The 19,239-nt window shown below is 42.6% G+C and overlaps 1 long non-coding RNA gene across 1 annotated transcript; it reads left to right on the forward strand.

Annotated features, from left to right (window-relative positions):
- Positions 1-327: 327 nt before the first annotated feature.
- Positions 328-17,107, forward strand: LOC124720482. Its single transcript, XR_007006171.1, has 3 exons — positions 328-797; positions 14,792-15,737; positions 15,845-17,107. It is a non-coding gene; the product is annotated as an uncharacterized LOC124720482 (long non-coding RNA).
- Positions 17,108-19,239: the final 2,132 nt, after the last annotated feature.

Consider the following 19,239-nt stretch of genomic DNA (forward strand, 5'->3'; position numbering starts at 1 on the left):
GTATTGTTGTCGTATTGTATCGGTAGTCCTATTACCTGTGAAATGGTAAGTCACTTTCCTTACTCTATCGCTTCGTACAATTGAAAGCGGAACAAGAAATCACCATTTCGATAATCCTTAGTTCCTTATACACCGTACAGACCGAGAGAAACTTCTTGGCAAATTCAAATATGGCGGGCAATATAGACGATAGTAATCAGCTGGTAGAGCCATCTATCGGTAGGTCCGGTAGTTGAGCATCCCTCATTTCGCTAGCTTTAGACTCCTGTTCGGAACATGTGGCAGAGGCAGACCATGGGCTCTTGGGCGGCGTTTAGCATTTGGATAGATGTGGAGGAGGGTGAATGGGCGGGATTTGTGGTATGTCCGGGGTTGTTATGTTTTATTAAGTACCTTGTGCTTCACAAGATCGACGTATAGTCGAAGAATTGAACCACGGACGCCTATGTTATAGGCAGCTTTGAATGAGCCCACTCGCTGGGTCTACATCACTGGGATTTTCCACGGCTAGTTGAAAATTCCCAGAGTTGGACAGGATTTCCAATAGTTCTTCCATTTCGTGTCTGATCGTGCAAGGGTTTACTTCTTGTTTCTACCGAGATGAAGCGATCACGGAGGAGCGAATTGTGGAATGATTTCGCTATTCTAGATCAAGAGTATGCGAAATGTGGTTTACGCCAAAAAGTCGTACAGAACCAGCACGACGAACTTGAAGAAACATGTCGAAAGGTCGCATATAATGGTGAACTTTGCGACAAATTCTTCAAGATCCGTCGACCCTGTGTTGCCTGAGCCAGGTATGTTGCAACAACTGATTGTTTTATGGGATCCTTAGGTATTTTTTGGTCTGCATCCTTTTTCAAAACAGCGCTGTTAATACCAAGAAAACAACATGCTAGGCTGTGTGGTGTTTTAAGTAGATATTTAGAAAATTTACTGTTGGGGCTAGGATTGTACTTTGATTTTATTTTCTCCCTATGGTATCTGTCAACGAGTTAAAATTTCATAGAGTGGCTATAGGTCCGCCATGTTTTCTTTAGTCAAGGCATTCGTCTGCTGTGTCCCGCCCCCTTGTAACTGCGTTTGACTTACTTGAAATAGCCCATACTAGCTTTATTTTTTCTAAAACAAGCAATAGACAGCAGTGATTTCAGTGTACACTGACAGCAAAAAGGATGTTTTTGTCGAAATATGGCGAAACTTTTTGATGTAGATAACACTACAAGACATCTCAAATAAGTCTGTGCATCCACTATAACGTTACTTGTTGCCCATAAATTAATGCAATTAGAGCAGGTACCACCAGAATATTACAGTGAAACTTCTAAACATGCTGTGGTTAACTATTAGAAACAGTAACAGGCGCAGAAATGCGATCTTTTTGTCGCTATTTTAAAGTAAACAGTCAAAGCCTCAAAAACCAGTACACTGTGAACGAGAATATTATTTGAAATATGTGTTACAAGTAGTTAACACAAACATGGTAATTCGATAATAATAATAATCTACAAGAAAAGTAAAATAACTTATTTACATATAATTTTTACAATGTTTTAACTGACATTCGTATTTTTTCAGTCTTAAATGACCTTTAAATAAAATAAGCTTCGTGTATAGTTGTCTCACAACTTTACCGCTCTGCTCAGATGATTTTGATTTGCATAAGTGATTTATTCGACATACAAAATAATGTTTGAGCAGCAGTTTTATCAGTTTAACATAGTGGGTTTCTTCACCAAATTCAGTTTCTGTAAAAAGATGTTCATTGTTTATAAATATGGAGCCTCTCACCAATTGCAACACTTCTGTCTGGAACCTCAACAAAACGTTTTTCTGACATTTCAGGATTATGTCGTCATTATTTATGAGAACCTTCTCAGCAACATTACAAAGCTTAACATCATTAGCTGGATTGATTAAACTGGTTTTCACATCTTTCACTGCAATTGATCAAGTTCTTTTATCCTCAATACAAGCAAAAATAACTTCTAAGCAGTCAGCACAGTTAATTTTGTTTGTCACCTGTCTCACTATACTTCCAGCTATGTACTCAATGACATATTCAGAGTACATACTCAGTGAGGCATAATCTGGCACATAATCATGGTCTACAGCTGCAGGGCTTATCTTAGCAAAAGGAAGTGATGGAACGGTAGCAGGAGGTAGCATACTAGTATTTGATTCTTGGCAATTGCCATTTTGAGAACCTTCTATCTGTGCAATTAAGCATTTCATGTATGCTGATCTAAACTGCACAGCATTTGGGTTATTTCTGTTTCCTCCTCTACTACGAATGCTGGAGAAAAATAATTCCAAGTTATCTTGACTTGTTCTACGGGTCAAAGTATAATTGAGCTCTGCATTTTCTTTCCGAACATACAATTCTGCAATTTGCCTTATGTTCATTAAATTCAGCATAAGTTCATAAAACGGCATTTTTCTGTTAGACAGAATAACAGAACTTCCATGAGAAAGCTTTAAAGGCTTGAAATACTTAATGTATTCATTGATCCTTTTACAGATTGTCTCTCTGTTCCCTCTGAAAATTGGTGCCTTAGCGCCCTTGCCCATTGTGTGACAAGAATTTAATAAATCAAAGGCACTGTCTAACATTTTGATATATTTAACTGTTGTCTCACACCCATAAAATTCTTTAATGCCTCAATCTTTGCAGAACAACATGGCATTTGCAACAGAATTGCTAAGGGTTTGTGCTGCCAAAGCCACTTTCATTTTTTGAGTATGGTACAGAATTTGCTGCCTCCTAAGTTTGTTTGCAGCATGCAAACCTTCCCTTTCATGCAAGTCCACTAACTTTTTAAAACATTCCCATTTAATTATGTTATCACTGCCAGAAATGGTACCATCTAACAAAAAATTCTTTTCTGCAAGTAAATTACGTGCCAGCTTTAGCATGTGAGCTGTGTCAAACATGCAAAATATCCTCATATCATTATTTGAAGGGTGGGGAAACCAACACTGTGCTCCCTGTTCATCACATCTGATCCTTAAATTTGCCATTAAAGATCTATTTGTGGCAGTACCATCGCAAACCACAGCTACTATAATAACACCAGTGTCTTCAAGTTTTCGGAGATACTGTTGTACCAAATTTAGCTTTACAGTAGAAGATAGGGAGTGAACTAAACAATAACCCACAGGAATTTTCCAATTTCTGTTTAGCGCTGTGACCATGAACACAAGAGCCTCTTTTGCTGCCTTGCTATCATCACTTTCTATGCCACCCTCCCCAAAATCAACATAACCTCTTATTTTTTCCCCATCCCAAACAAGGTCCTTCTTAATAGCCATCTCATCAAACAGCAATGTTGCAAAAATTTTTCTTGTGCTATTCTCAACTTCAGAGGCAATTTTAGTGAAACCCTCCTCAGTAAAACCTGGATGGCCACCCACTGACATTGCCCAACGGTGAAGCGTTCTTGGGTGGGGTAATTTCACAAATTTTCGTAAGTAGCTGTATGCCTTGGCAGAATAAAAGTGTAGGGTCAGGGCAAATTTCCTTATTTGCTGAGAATAATGGTATACTTCAGCACAGCACTGAAGTTCCAATAGCTCCTTCAACAAACCAACTACATGTTCACTGTTTAACATATCAGAAACTGAACTTCTCTTCTCAAACCAGCAACTAAAGTCTGTAACTGCACTATTCTTATTTTGTGTCGTACACTAAGTTGCTTCATTTGCTTTATCCGCTTCTCTAGTCGCACATTCTCTGCTTGTACTCTGTTATATTGTGTTCTCAACTTCTTAGGCCTTGGTAGACAGGAATTGTGGTCAGCAGAAACAGATGTGGGTCCGATAGGCACTGAAAGAATGCAGTTACATCATGAGTTTATAACAGAGTCACACCATAAGATTATAATAGAAAGTATGTAATTCAAAGTAATAAGAACACGGAGTAAAATTAAATTATTGACTTACTTTGTGTTAATGATGTCACTGTAGCAGCACTATCTTGCAAATTGTCGAAAGATCGCTTTTTGGGTTGTGGTCGTAATACTTTATCTTGCTTTTGTAAATGTGGTGGAAAATTAAAGGTAGTAGTTGACAAAAGGCGCCTCTGGACATTTGTGTGGTACATATATTTCTGAAACTTCCTGGCAGATAAAAACTGTGTGCCTGACCGAGACTCGAACTCGGGACCTTTGCCTTTCGCGGGCAAGTGCTCTAGAGTGGTAGAGCACTTGCCCACGAAAGGCAAAGGGTCCGAGTTCGAGTCTCGGTCGGGCACACAGTTTTTATCTGCCAGGAAGTTTCATATCAGCGCATACTCCGCTGCAGAGTGAAAATCTCATTCTGGAAACATATATTTCTCTTCAAAATGAGCTGAACAGAGGTAACTGGCTGTAGTAGGAAACCAGTTTTCTCGCTTCATATGTATAACCCATCTTTTTGTAATTTCCTTATCTTTTAAAGGAAATCTGTAATCAACGATAAATAAATTTCTTTCCTGCATTTGTCTTAAGCATAATTACAGTTCCAATGCAGATGACTCTTTAATAAACATTAAAAAACGTGTGTCGTATTTCGCTACTAATATACTTACTTATAATATGAAATATTTGTTGTTTTATCGCTGCGGTTGAGCGCTGAACGCACTGCAGGCATGTTGACTTTATATTTTGTAACAAAAAAGTCAACTAGAAAAGTTAAATATTGCAGTAATATCACAACAGCTGACACACTTCCAACACAAACAACAGTAACACTTTCCTAATGTTTTGACTAAGGAGAACATGGCGGCTGAATTAGTGTTGGTTGCCGCTAGGAGCGCTGTAACTAGTATCTCAGCCACTCTATGAAATTTTAACTCGTTGGTATCTGCGTTTGTAGGAGTAATAATCCCCATCGAACTTTGAAATTTTCCGCCGTTCCATGGCACTTGAAATTTGCTCGATTGTGCTGCGATGTTGGCAGTGCCACGTGGTAGCCAATAAGAATTCGACATAAACACTCGCCGCAGCCGTTAGCCCGGTATTACACTGTCAAATTTCTTTGTCAAAGATATTTGATTGTGTAATAGGAACTTTGTCAAATGTCGTCCAATATTTGATCAAATCTAGGGCCTCGCTGTAGATTTCATCAAAGAAATCGCTTGTCTTCACTGCAATGTCACGTATTACCACATGGAGCGCTAGCATTGCTGCAGCGTTCTGCCGTCTGTAGTGTTTTTAGAAACATTGACGGTAAATACAATTGGTGTGTGCCGACAACTACAAAATTAATAGAGATGTATGAAGCTAATGAGGCGCTATACAAAGTTAGGCACCGTGAATACAAATATAGATTAAGAAGATTGGAGACCTGACCTAATCTAACCTATCCTAACATAACCCTCTCCTCTAGCCAGGAATCGGAGTGTTACAGTGAGCCTGTCTTCTGAAGATGTAGCAGTTCCTAAGTGAATATTGTGCTTTGTGATATGAGGATACACTTCACTGAGCACATACAGAAATGTATGCTGATCCATTCTGAAGTAAGTCTTCCACTGTAAGCTCACGTAACAAGTTTTGTTGAATGCGTTTATTGTGTCGTCGTAAAACCCACGGCTTCACCCAGATTAGATTAGTTTTCCGTTCCATAGATCCGTGCTGAGGAGATCCTCATGGATGTGGAACATGTAATTTTTTTTTTAAGCTGAAATAACAATACTAATAGTATGAATAAATACATCATTTGTTTCTATTAAAAATTTCGTCACTGGAGTAGAAGGAGTTGGCCACTAGTATGTCTTTCAGGCTCCTTTTAAACTGATCTTTATTTGTAACTAATTTTTTTTTGTTTGCTGGCAAATTATTGAAGATGAGTGTTCCTGAGTAGTGGACCCCTTTTTGAACTAAAGTGCTTTTAAGACCTTGTGCAGATCATTTTTGTTCCTGGTATTGTATATAAGAACTGAGTTGTTTGTTGGAAAAAGAGATATATTATTTAAGACAAATTTCATTAAGGAGTAAATATACTGAGAGGCAGTAGTTAGTATACCCAGTTCTTTGAAGAGGTTTCTGCAGGACGTCCGTGAATTTACTCTACAAATAATACGTATTACACGCTTTTGGACTCTGAAAACTTTTGACTTGAAGATTTACCCCAAAATATACCATATGACATTATGGAATTAAAGGAGGCAAAGTATGCAAGCTTTTCCATTTTTATATTGCCTATGTCTGCTAACACTCGAATTGCAAATACAGATTTGTTAAGGCGTTTCTGCAGTTCTGTGGTGTGTTCCTCCCAACTGAATCAAGTTACAATCCCAGGAATTTAACACTGTCAACCTCGTATGTATGGTTCCTTTTTTTCCGCCCACTTCTTTTCCGCATGTGCACACAATGGAATTGCGGCAAGTGCAACTGCTACGGTTAATAACAAGTTGTTGTCAGCCATCTTTAACTTTGATGAAAAATTTAATGACAGTGTAATATCCCTTCTAGCGCTACGTCAAAGATCTTTGTCAAATATATTTGACGGAATATTTGATCACATCTTTGATCAAATCTTTGACAAAGAAATTTGATAGTATAATACCGGCCTTACCAAGATTTGCGCACTGTTATTACAACACAGACTGAGGGAAACACTTATAATTTCTTCCAATACATTCATTTCCTATGGAAATTGCGCAATTGCTGCTAGAATACATATGACATTACCTTAATTACAGTGAAGATCTCGGCTTCTGATTTCATTTTTAAGTATAAAATTCGAATTAAAAATATATAGCGTTGTGTAACAGGCTGCAAAGCAACCCACGAGCCCGCTCTATTTAAAATAGAACATGGATATTCACTTCAAACTGCGTCAGACACTATTTACAAAACAGTTTTCACTTTCTAGTTCCACGTCTGTTGCTGTGTAGTGGAACTCAAGTCTGCGATTTGATTTTCATCGTACGAAATTAACATCGAGTGTAGTACGATGTAATTTAAAATCTGAATGGTGTATTGTATTGTATTTCACTTGACTCCTAATTAGGCCTACTGTTGTATAAGATCTCAATCTTGAAGTGGCGTGAGGAAAGGTTTACATTGCACATATATCACCCAGGGGATCCATAGCTCTTTTGTGGATACGTGTGTAGCGAGCACGGGACCCCGAGCTAATGTGGCCTTCCTTCCTTTCCGGGCTGCATACCTTCCCTTTCCGTATCCTTCCCCATCCCCCATCTTCGCCCCCCCCCCCCTCACCTCTGGCTCTTTCCTTCCCTTTCTCCCCCTCTGGGAGTGTGGTTTGTGCCTACGTCCGGAGACGGACGCTTGTAAATGTACCGCACTCCTCGCCTTCCTTGCTTGTATGTCTTCATCTTTCTTCGTCCTTCTCTTCTCTTTACCTCTTCTCTTTACCTCTTCTCTTTACCTCTTCTCTTTACCTCTTCTCTTTACCTCTTCTCTTTACCTCTTCTCTTTACCTCTTCTCTTTACCTCTTCTCTTTACCTCTTCTCTTTACCTCTTCTCTTTACCTCTTCTCTTTACCTCTTCTCTTTACCTCTTCTCTTTACCTCTTCTCTTTACCTCTTCTCTTTACCTCTTCTCTTTACCTCTCCTCTTTACCTCTCCTCTTTACCTCTCCTCTTTACCTCTCCTCTTTACCTCTCCTCTTTACCTCTCCTCTTTACCTCTCCTCTTTACCTCTCCTCTTTACCTCTCCTCTTTACCTCTCCTCTTTACCTCTCCTCTTTACCTCTCCTCTTTACCTCTCCTCTTTACCTCTCCTCTTTACCTCTCCTCTTTACCTCTCCTCTTTACCTCTCCTCTTTACCTCTCCTCTTTACCTCTCCTCTTTACCTCTCCTCTTTACCTCTCCTCTTTACCTCTCCTCTTTACCTCTCCTCTTTACCTCTCCTCTTTACCTCTCCTCTTTACCTCTCCTCTTTACCTCTCCTCTTTACCTCTCCTCTTTACCCTTTTCTCCGCTGCGGCGTTTGAGACCTCTCTTCTTTCCTTTCCCTGTCTCAATTTCCTCCCTGTGCGTGTCTGAAGGCCGACCCACGCACTTCCATGTGTAGCCGGTGACGGGGTAACGCGTAATTCCCCGCCCCGGGTAGACAGGTAGGACACGTACGTACCCCCTGGTAACGGCCAGGCCCAGGGAGGGGTGATTACCCAAGCTGATACCTTCCGAAAGTGCCGATTGGTCCCTCCGTCCGTTTGTCGGGAGGTGTGACCTGAGGTGTGAACAATCACCTAAGGCGGGTGTGCCCTCAGAGAGGGCCCCCACAAGGGAGGAGCGCGCCATCGGAGACGCCGGTAATCATTGGGGATTCTTCCGCAATGGTTTCCTCACCTTCCACTATGTCTGCTCACAAACGTAAGTTCACTGAGTCTCAGCCACAGACGGTTCTTCCATCGTTGCCACAGTTCCTTGTTGTTTCTCTGTCTGACAAAGGTCACGACTTTTCCACGGTCAACCCTTTCATTATTCAGAAAGGTGTCGACGCAATTGCGGGTCCTGTAAAGTCTTGTTCCAGATTACGGAATGGCACCCTGTTGTTGGAAACACACACTGCCCTCCAGGCTCAAAAATTGCTGCGTACTTTTCTGCTCCACACCTTCCCTGTCCGGGTGGAACCGCACCGTACTTTAAATTCCTCGCGTGGAGTCGTTTATACACGCTCCCTCGATGGATTGTCTGACGACGAAATTCAGCACTACCTGTCTGACCAGGGCGTCACGGCTGTTCATCGGGTTATGAAAAGGGTTGACTCGAACATCATTCCAACCCGCACTGTCTTCTTGACATTTGACAAAGTTCAACTCCCATCAAAAATCAAAGCAGGCTATGAGATAATTTCCGTTCGCCCTTATGTCCCAAACCCTACGCGTTGCTATCGATGTCAGCGGTTCAATCACACCAGCCAGTCCTGTTCCAATCCGGCCAAATGTGTTACGTGTGGCAAGGATGCCCATGAGGGTGCTTGTCCACCTCCATCCCCTTGCTGCATCAACTGTATGGGTGACCACGCTGCTTCCTCTCGAGATTGCCCCGTTTTTAAGGACGAAAAACTCATCCAGGAAATAAGAGTGAAGGAAAAGGTGTCGACCTTTGCTGCTCGAAAGTTACTCGCCAGTCGACAGCCCACTGTGCCTCAGAAAGGAAAATACAGCACTGTCCTTGCTTCTCCTCGGCCAACAAAGGAGGCGGCCACGCAGACTTGCGACCTCACCTTTAGTACCACGGTCGTCAGATCGGCCAGCGCAAAGATCGCCCGTTCAACCTCACCACTTTCGCCTGCCCTCTCTATGGCTCACCCTTCGTCGGGTTCTGCTAAATCTCGAGCCCAAAAGTCAGACGCCAAGTCTTCGAAAAAAGAGCATTCTCGTGAAGAGTTTTTACGTACCGCAACTTCACAACCATCGGTTCCTCCTCCATCTAAACATCATACTTCCAAGAAGGCTACGAAGAAACACAGCTCCTCTCCTTCTCCGCCAAGGCGTGTCCCATCTACAGCACCACCTGGCGGAAATCGCCCTCGGCCGTCTTCTGTGTCGCCAAGGCGCACTGCTGGTGGCCGGTCAACTGGCCGATCGTTGGTGGCAGGAGCTGCTCCTGACCAACCTATGGATCAGGATCTTCTGCCTTCGACTGAATGCCATTCCATGCTGTCGGTCGCAAGCTCTGAGCAGTCGTTGAGTTGACAGCACCCTTGGTCACGTTCCTCCATTTTCTGTTCACCCTATGTCCATTATCCACTGGAATATCCGCGGCATTCGAGCCAATCGGGATGAATTGTCGATCCTCTTACGATCCTACTTGCCGGTCATCTTCTGTCTTCAGGAAACAAAGCTGCGTCCCCATGACCGCTTTGTTCTCCCTCATTTTCAGTCCGTCCGATATGACCTCCCCTCTGTTGAAGGCACTCCAGCCCATGGAGGACTCATGATTCTGCTCCACGATACTCTCCATTATCACCAAATCCCCTTAAACAGTTCCTTCCAAGCTGTCGCCGTCCGTCTTTACCTTTCTGGATACACGTTCTCTCTTTGTACGGTATACATTCCATCATCCACACCAATGGCACGAGCTGATCTCCTTCATCTTCTTGGTCAGCTTCCACCCCCCTATTTGCTGGTTGGGGACTTCAATGCCCACCACCCGCTTTGGGGATCTCCACATCCTTGTCCACGTGGCTCACTATTGCTAGACGTCTTCCACCAAGCGGATCTAGTCTGCCTCAACACTGGGGTCCCCACATTTTTGTCTGCCTCCACGACAAATTTATCTCGTTTGGACCTTGCGGTCGGTACTGTTCCGCTAGCTCGGCACTTCGAATGGTTCGCCCTTGCTGATACACACTCGAGTGACCACTTTCCATGTGTTCTTAGACTGCAGCCTCAACTGCCATATATGCGCTCGCGACGCTGGAAGTTTGCCCAAGCCGATTGGACACTTTTTTCGTCTCTAGCGACATTCGATGACCATCGCTTTCCCAGCGTCGACGATGAGGTCACACATGTTACCGACGTTATTCTCACAGCTGCGGAACGTTCAATACCACGCACCTCCGAATTGCCCCGGCGCCCCCCAGTTCCTTGGTGGAACGAGGCATGCCGTGACGCAATACGTGAGCGATGACGTGCTCTTCGCATTTTCCGTCACCATACAACTTTGTCCAACTGTATCCGATATAAGCAGCTCCGTGCGCGATGCCGTCGCGTCATCCGCAATAGCAAGAAGGCAAGCTGGAAATTCTTTATTAGCTCATTTAACACCTTCACTCCCTCCTCGGAAGTTTGGAGTCGGCTTCGACGGTTCTCAGGTGCGCCTAGTTTCTCCCCGGTCTCTGGGCTCACTGTCGCGCATGATACCTTAGTGGACCCCGTCGAAATTTCTAACTCATTGGGTCAGCACTTTGCTGAGATTTCGAGCTCTTCAAATTACCCGCCAGCGTTTCTCCCGAAGAAACGTGCAGCGGAAGTGCGACATCTTGCTTTCTCCTCTCAAAATCACGAAAGCTACAATATGTTTTCTCCATGCGGGAACTCCAACATGCCCTCTCTTCTTCTCGCTCCTCCGCCCCAGGACCGGATGGTATCCATGTCCAAATATTGCTGGATTTATCAACCCATAGCCTGCGTTACCTCCTTCGCCTTTACAATCGAATTTGGACCGACAGTACCTTTCCCAGGCGATGGCGGGAAGCTATTCTCGTTCCCTTTCCGAAACCTGGAAAGGACAAACATCTCCCCTCTAGCTATCGCCCCATTTCTCTCACGAGTAGTGTCTGTAAGGTTTTGGAACGTATGGTGAATTACCGTTTAGCTTGGTGGCTGGAATCCCGCAGTCTTTTAACACCAGCCCAATGCGGATTCCGAAAGCATCGTTCTGCCGTTGACCATCTTGTTGCTCTCTCCACTTATATCATGAACAATTTTCTCCTGAAACGCCAAACGGTAGCAATATTTTTTGATCTGGAGAGAGCATACGATACCTGTTGGAGGACAGGCATCCTCCGCACACTGTTCTCTTGGGGCTTTCGAGGCCGGCTGCCCCTTTTTCTTCGCGAATTTATGGCAGAGCGCGCATTTAGGGTGCGGGTGAACACTACTCTCTCCCGTACTTTCTCCCAAGAAAACGGGGTCCCTCAGGGCTCCGTGCTGAGTGTTGTACTGTTTGCCATCGCCATTAATCCAATTATGGATTGTCTCCTTCCTGATGTCTCGGGCTCCCTCTTTGTGGACGATTTTGCGATCTACTACAGCTCTCAACGGACCAGCCTTCTTGAAAGACGTCTTCAAGGATGTCTTGATCGCCTCCACTCGTGGAGCATCGAAACCGGCTTCCGTTTCTCACCTAGTAAGACCGTTTGTGTTAATTTTTGGTGACGTAAGGAGTTTCTTCCGCCCTCCTTACATCTAGGTCCTGTCAACCTTCCGTTTTCCGACGTCGCTAAATTCTTGGGTCTTATGTTTGACAGAAAACTGTGCTGGTCCTCCCACGTTTCCTATCTTTCGGCTCGCTGTCTGCGTTCCCTTAACACCCTCCGTGTCCTGAATGGTACCTCCTGGGGAGCGGACCGAGTGGTCCTTCTCCGCCTCTATCGCGCCTTAGTGCGCTCGAAATTGGACTATGGAAGCATAGTCTACTCCTCTGCTCGGCCGTCTATTCTTCGGCGTCTCGACTCTATTCACCACCATGGATTACGTTTAGTGTCCGGAGCTTTTTACACCAGCCCTGTGGAATGCCTTTATGCTGAGACTGCTGAACCTCCGCTGTCCAATCGGCGAGCAGTCCTTCTGAGTCGTTATGCTAGCCATCTGTCTTCCATGCCTGCTAATCCAGCCCATGACCTTTTTTTCGACGCCTCCTTTGATATAGGGTATGCAGGCCGCTCCTCCTCCCTACTACCCACGGGAGTCCGCTTCCGTCAACTGCTCCATTCTCTCTCCTTCCGCTTTCCTAAAACCTTCTTGACAACTTGGGGTACAGCACCGCCTTGGCTCCGTCCCCGGATCGACTTGCTCAGAGACCTATGTCAATTTCCCAAGGATGGTACCCCTACACTTGTTTACCGTCGGGCATTTGCTGCTCTATGTGCACAAATGACGGAAGCCACATTTATTTACACCGATGGCTCGAAAACATCGTTAGGTGTAGGGAGTGCCTATATTGTTGGCGACACCCCAAATCACTTTCGGCTTCCCGACCAGTGTTCGGTTTATACTGCGGAGCTTTACGCTGTTCTCCAGGCTGTCCACTACATCCGCCGCCATCAGCGGATACAGTACGTAATCTGCTCAGATTCTCTCAGCTCTCTCCTCAGTCTCCAAGCTCTTTACCCTGAGCACCCTCTGGTCCACCGGATTCAGGACTGTCTGCGCTTGCTACACCTGGGGGGCGTCTCAGTGGCGTTCCTCTGGCTCCCGGGACACGCTGGTATCTGTGGGAATGAGGCGGCCGATACAGCGGCAAAGGCTGCAGTCTCTCTTCCTCGGCCAGCTATTCAGTCTCGTCCGTTTACCGATCTACGGAGCGGTTTATGTCGCCAAGTTGCTCATTTATGGCATGCGCATTGGTCAACACTTCCCCATAATAAATTGCGGGAAGTGAAAGCCCTTCCTTGCGCTTGGACCTCTTCCTCCCGAACGCGTCGTCGGGAGGAGGTAATTTTAGCTAGACTCCGGATAGGGCACTGTCTTTTTAGCCATCGACATCTTTTAAGCGGCGATCCTCCCCCACTCTGTCCCCACTGCTCTCAGCTGTGGACGGTTAGACACCTTTTAATTGAATGCCCCTATTTTAATCCGTTACGCTCCCATCTACAGCTGTCGCCTGATCTATCGTTGATTTTAGCAGATGACACGCGCTCAGCTGCCCGCGTTCTACAGTTTATTAGTGACAGTGAAATGACGTCAGTCATTTGATTTTTTTTTTTTTTTTGGGGACAACCAACCCCCTTCTATAGCGGATTTTTAAGCATTCCTTCTGCCTTTAGTTTCTCAAATTTTATGATTTTGTTCCCCTTGCTGCTGATTTTAAATTTCGTTTTTTTCCTGTTTCCTACGTCACGGGCTGGGCGCTAATGACCATAGAAGTTTTGCGCCCTAAAAACCACAGACATAAAAGCAAAATATAATTACATAAGTAGTCATGCACAGGACAAGTAGATTCATATGTTAAAATAATGGTAATAATAGAATAATCATACTTACATTGGCACTACAGTGTTAACATAATAGCAGTAGACGTAGTAGTAGTAGTAGTAGTAGTAGTAGTACATTACATTTATCTCATTTTATACAAAAGTATCTATATAATTATGGTTATCTTAAGTACCACGAAGAAAAATGTGTGAATGCTTGGACATTACTGTCACACACATATAGATGTACTTCATTATGTAGTTACCACCTGCTTACTGCTACTGCACATCTCTCTCTCTCTCTCGCTGTGTGTGTGTGTGTGTGTGTGTGTGTGTGTGTGTGTGTGTGTGTGTGTGTGTCACTGTTTAGAAACTCAGCATTGGAGTAGTACAACATACATTTGAACCACACTTCTATGGTATGCTTCAAACTATTTGTTCATATATCGCTTTCAGTCATAGAAATTATGATTATTAATGTTCGTATGGGTTAATGTCAGTCTTGAGTATGAAGATCTAAGTTAGTATTATTTCGGGTGTTGTGGGCATGGATTTGGTATCTTAAATTAAAATTCTTAATATTTTCTTTAGCACATGTTAACCGGTTGCAGATAGACATACTAGCCATAGTTACCTTGAGTTCTTTAAAGTGTTTTTCGCAGCTTTGTCTCGGTGCTAGATGTAATATACATCTAACTGCTTTCTTCTGCCACTTGAAGATGGTACTCGTACTCACTGAGCTACCCCAAAATAATATTCTATACTGCAATTGTGCATGAAAGAAAGCAAAATATGCAAAAATTAATAAATGTTTACTAACAATGTGTCTCATGTTGTGCAGTAGGAAGAGAGTACTAGTAAGTTTACCACACAGATAATTTGTAGGCTTATCCCATGTGAGTTTTTATGTAAGTAATTTCACACGCTTTGTGTCTTGCTTCAGTTCCTTTATGTGAAGTAAAATACTTCAGTTTTTATTTTATTTGTAGATAAATGATTGGCCCTGACCAGTCACTGCCCAATTCAGTTAAAACGTTGTTGTATTTTAAGACATCTAGCTGATTTTCTCCACCAGTGATGAGTGTCATGTCATCAGCATACAGTACTTGGAAAGCAAACTGTACTCTGGATGCACATCCTGCCTGTGTTGGTGACACAATCTGTATGTTGATGTTAAACTTACTGCTTTATAGGTGAAGCCTCTCCTGCAGCATAGCTGCCAGAAGGAGGTACAACAGCAGCAGGACACTGGGGGAAGCAGTTCCACATCACAGCATCGGATAGCCATCAGGGAATATGTCCCCAAGAAGATGGGACTGATTCAAAGGAAGGTCGACAGCAAATTAATGGGTCTGTTTACAAAAGAGTATCAACCCTTCTCTGTTGTAAATGACCTGGTATTCCGTAGTTTTGTCCGTGCACTGAATCCCGCTTATGAAATCCCAAGTAGAAGGGCTGTAACGTAAGTAATGTTGCCAGCAGCATATGCCGAAGCAAATGAGAAAGTACATAAAAAGCTGCTAGGTATGAAGACAATCTGTTTAACAACAGATTGTTGGACATCAGCTTACAATGCCTATGACTGGACACTTCATAACTGAACACTTCAAATTACAGTCTGTACTGCTGGAATGCAGTCCTTTCAGATAAACATAGTCTTGGTGGCAAAATTTTAATGGCAGTCAGACAATGCACCAAATGTGAAAAATGCAGTTTCCACCCTTCTCAAGTGAAAACATTTTAGTTGTTATGTCCGTATGTTTAATTTAGCTGTGCAAGATGCGCTTAACAACATTCAGGAAGTCCACCAGATAGTGAAGACAATTGTAGGTTTTTTAAAAGAATGATAAGTGCAACAGAGTGGCTCTTAACATGCCAACAGAACAGTGACAAAGTAAACATTAAGAAATTGATACAGGGCTTGCCCACAAGATGGAATCCACCCTGTTTATGTTGGAACATCTTGTTAGATTATCAGAGGCAGTAAAAATTACAGTTAACCTTTGTAACTGGCCCACAGAACTCCCATCACTGTCAAATGATGAGTGGGAAATCTGCTTCGAACTCTGTTCGATTTTGAAACCATTCGAACAGGTTTCGAGGCAGCTCAGTGCAGAAGACTATCCGAGTCACAGCTTAGTAAGTTAATAATTTACTTTACTTGACTCATATAAGTTCAATGTCATTTTATTGCATACTTTTCTTATGTGTTGTGTAGTTTTTAGTATATTTGTCTCAATTTTCAGGTTCTGACATGTGACCTTCTGGCAGTGTGTGATGGAGTTGCCAAAATGCAGTTACAAGAAATTTCAACGAAAGTTGTTAATGCACTGAAAGAGGGACTTACAACAGGTTTCAGAATCTTCAGCAGAGCAAATCCATTGCCCTTGCCACTCTGCTGGATCCACGCTTCACATTGCTGGCATTTCAGAACCAACAGCAGCAGATGACACGAAGAAACAGTTAGTTTATATTGTTGCCCAGAAACTAGAAGAATGTAGACCAGAAGGTATTCAACCTTCACAACAACCTGCTGAGCCAAATAATCTGACAACCGAGTCCTTCTCTGTGTGGGGCATATTTGGTGAGTTAGTGAAACATGCACGGCCACGGGGGACAGTACAGCCGTGCTATTGTAGAGGTCCAAAGATATGTTGACAGCTCAGCCATCAGTAGAAATGAGGATCCCCTGGCATGGTGGAGACAAAATCAGTACATTTACCCAGCCACCGCAAAAGTAGTGCAAGAGATTCAATGTCGTTGCAACTTCTGCACCTTGTGAGAGGGTGTTTCCTAATAACAGGATATTTAATAAATGATAAAACCCATTTCAAGCCATCACATATACAGAAACTAATATTTCTGAATGTGAATGGTACTTGTGATTAGACACTGTTGCTGGTAAGTGACACAGCATCAGAACACAGTACAGTCTTAAACTGTTCATAAGCAGCATAGTTGCATTTGATTACATAGAGGTAACTAGGAACTTTCAACACAACCAAACAAGACTGCACAACTGTATGATTCCTAGCAAAATGTAAAATATGTGAGTATTTGTGTCAAATATGTAGAGGAAACTATTTACTCTTCTTGTGCACATGTTGCCATGTAGAAACTTGTGAACTTATTTGTATTTTGATTACATGCAAGTAACGGGTCACTTTCAACACAAAAAGACCTCGTAACTGTATAATGCCTAGCAAAATGTAAAATATGTGAGTATTCTGATGTTTCGTAATTCATGTTAAGAATAATTTTTGCAGGAATAAGTTATTTAGGATGTATGAGAGATAACTAGGAACATGAGTGAAATGAAATGTTTGGCTTTTGTTTCACTTTGTAACTGTCCAAAGTTAAGTGTTTAATGTATTGCACTAAGATATGATTGTTCAATATCGTGTTGACGGATCAGCATATAGTATTGCAGAGCATAATCCTTAAACTATAAATGCTCACACAGAAATCATTTGGCATACACGTTGGGCTTGCTAAAATTTAATTTTTTTGATCTTTTGTTGCAGATATTTTTCGTTTACTGCAAGTATTTCACTGTTGGCATAAATGTGGGTTACATCTCCAGCACCAAAAGATGGATAATACGGACCACTTATATCACTTGCAAGACTGTGTTTCTTTGTTACGTTAGTTTCGGTCTGTTGGAAAACACATATTTAGTTTTGTAAATGTATGCACAGTAATGAACAATTTTGAGGCAGAGACCACTCATTCTACACACTTATTTCATACATGCATGACATACATGAAGACATGCACATCCAGCACCAGTTGTGGTTGGTTTAAACACAGCTGTGACTCTAAATATATTAAAACAGTAATAAGCAACATTGTCTTTTTCCCCTGAAAATATCATTTGGAGACAAGTAACCTAAAAAATGTTTCATTCTGCTTTCAATATGACAATTGTGGTTAATACTACACATGCCTACAGGACTTTGCAATGTTAACACAGCTGAACTCTGACATATGTATAAGTGTAATGAAACGAAAACAATATTATTGAGTCATACCAAAGCCTCACTTTTGTTCCGATGCAGTTCAAGACTGGAGAAAAAATTTACTCTTGTTGTTCTGCATGCCATCTGCACACACAAGTTCTTTTTGCCGACACTACAACCACCTACGCAAGCAAGCTTTTCCTGTGTTACCTTCAAGTACTGCACTTAACCTATTCCTGAGTTAACTAGAAGATAAATACTTCCCACTTCCATATCAACAGCCTTAAAATGCATAGTCTAGATCTTAGGTTATGTTACAGTTCAGTGTCACCATACCAAGATTGGGGGGAAGGGGGGGGGGAGGGGGGTTGACAGCATGTCACTCTCCAACAAGTAAGTCTTTACCAATAATTAACATGGCAGAAAATTTACAGGTATAGGACGGCTTAACATGGGAAAAACGAGATTTTCATTATTCACTCACTGTATTTAACATTTATTTATAATTCCTTTAAAATCACATAACAACTTCCATTAAACACAGTTCATTCACTCATTCTGCACACTTGTTACACAATTATGGCACTTTTACACTGCAAGTCCTCTAAGAGTTGTCTTGAATCTTCATGATTCTCTCTCACGAGCCTTGATGTGGATAAATACGTACAGCAACCAGTAATCAGGGTCGGAACTCCATCTGCAAAATCATGGTGATTATTAAACATTTTTGCTGTCACTGATTACAAGCAATGTAATTGTCAGAGTAGTATTGCTAATATTTTGTGTAATGAAAGCCACTCAATGGGGGATGTTTCACATTTGCAAGAACAATCTCACTAAAGCAGTTAAGTTCATCAAAACACTTACAAACTAACCTCTTGTCTGACGAAGACAGTATAAAGACGCAGTGGCAATTTCTCCAGACCCGTAGACAATGATATTGTCACGTAGAAGAAGGTGTAATTAGATAAATGACAAACACTAACTTCACTTAACTAAGGTTTATTCAGCACTTGCACTTACAAGAGCACAGAGTGAATTGCCTCCGGCCGGAACACATACGGTATGTATACAGTTATAGAACATTCCAGTACAATGATTCTTGCCAATTGTGGATACTTCTAGAATGTACTCGAACTGCATGTAGAAATTAAAATTTTAGAGTTCAGGTGAGTTTTGAACTCACGACCCTTCATGCAACAGTCTAGTATCATAACCACTTCACCACAGTGACTGTGATAATCAGCTTCTGCGACAGCATCTCGGTGTTATGTCCTCCTAGTCTGGGAACGAGTCATCGGTCCTACATACTGACTCCCGATGACTTATGTTCGCCCTGGTGGTGATCTTCTTAGAACTTTCTTTACCGCTATGCTCTTCATCACCGTTCCGCTTGTTGCATGTCGCTGGAGCTTCGAATTTATCCTGGGTTGCAGGATCCTTATAGGGCTTTATTTGAAGGACGTGGACCATATCTCAGATCTTTCATCGTCTTGTCAGGGTCGAAATCTTCAACTTCATAAGTAACATAAGACAACTGTCTTAAAACTGTACAAGGTCCAAAGTAGTGCCTGAGGAGCTTCTCAGAGAGACCGACCTTCCGAATAGGAGTGAAGATCCAGACGGGCTGGTAGACAACAGGGTGGTGGCTTTCGTCATACCTTCGACAATCGTTTTCTTGA

Source organism: Schistocerca piceifrons, chromosome 11 (assembly GCF_021461385.2).
Source record: "Schistocerca piceifrons isolate TAMUIC-IGC-003096 chromosome 11, iqSchPice1.1, whole genome shotgun sequence".
NCBI lineage: Eukaryota > Metazoa > Arthropoda > Insecta > Orthoptera > Acrididae > Schistocerca > Schistocerca piceifrons.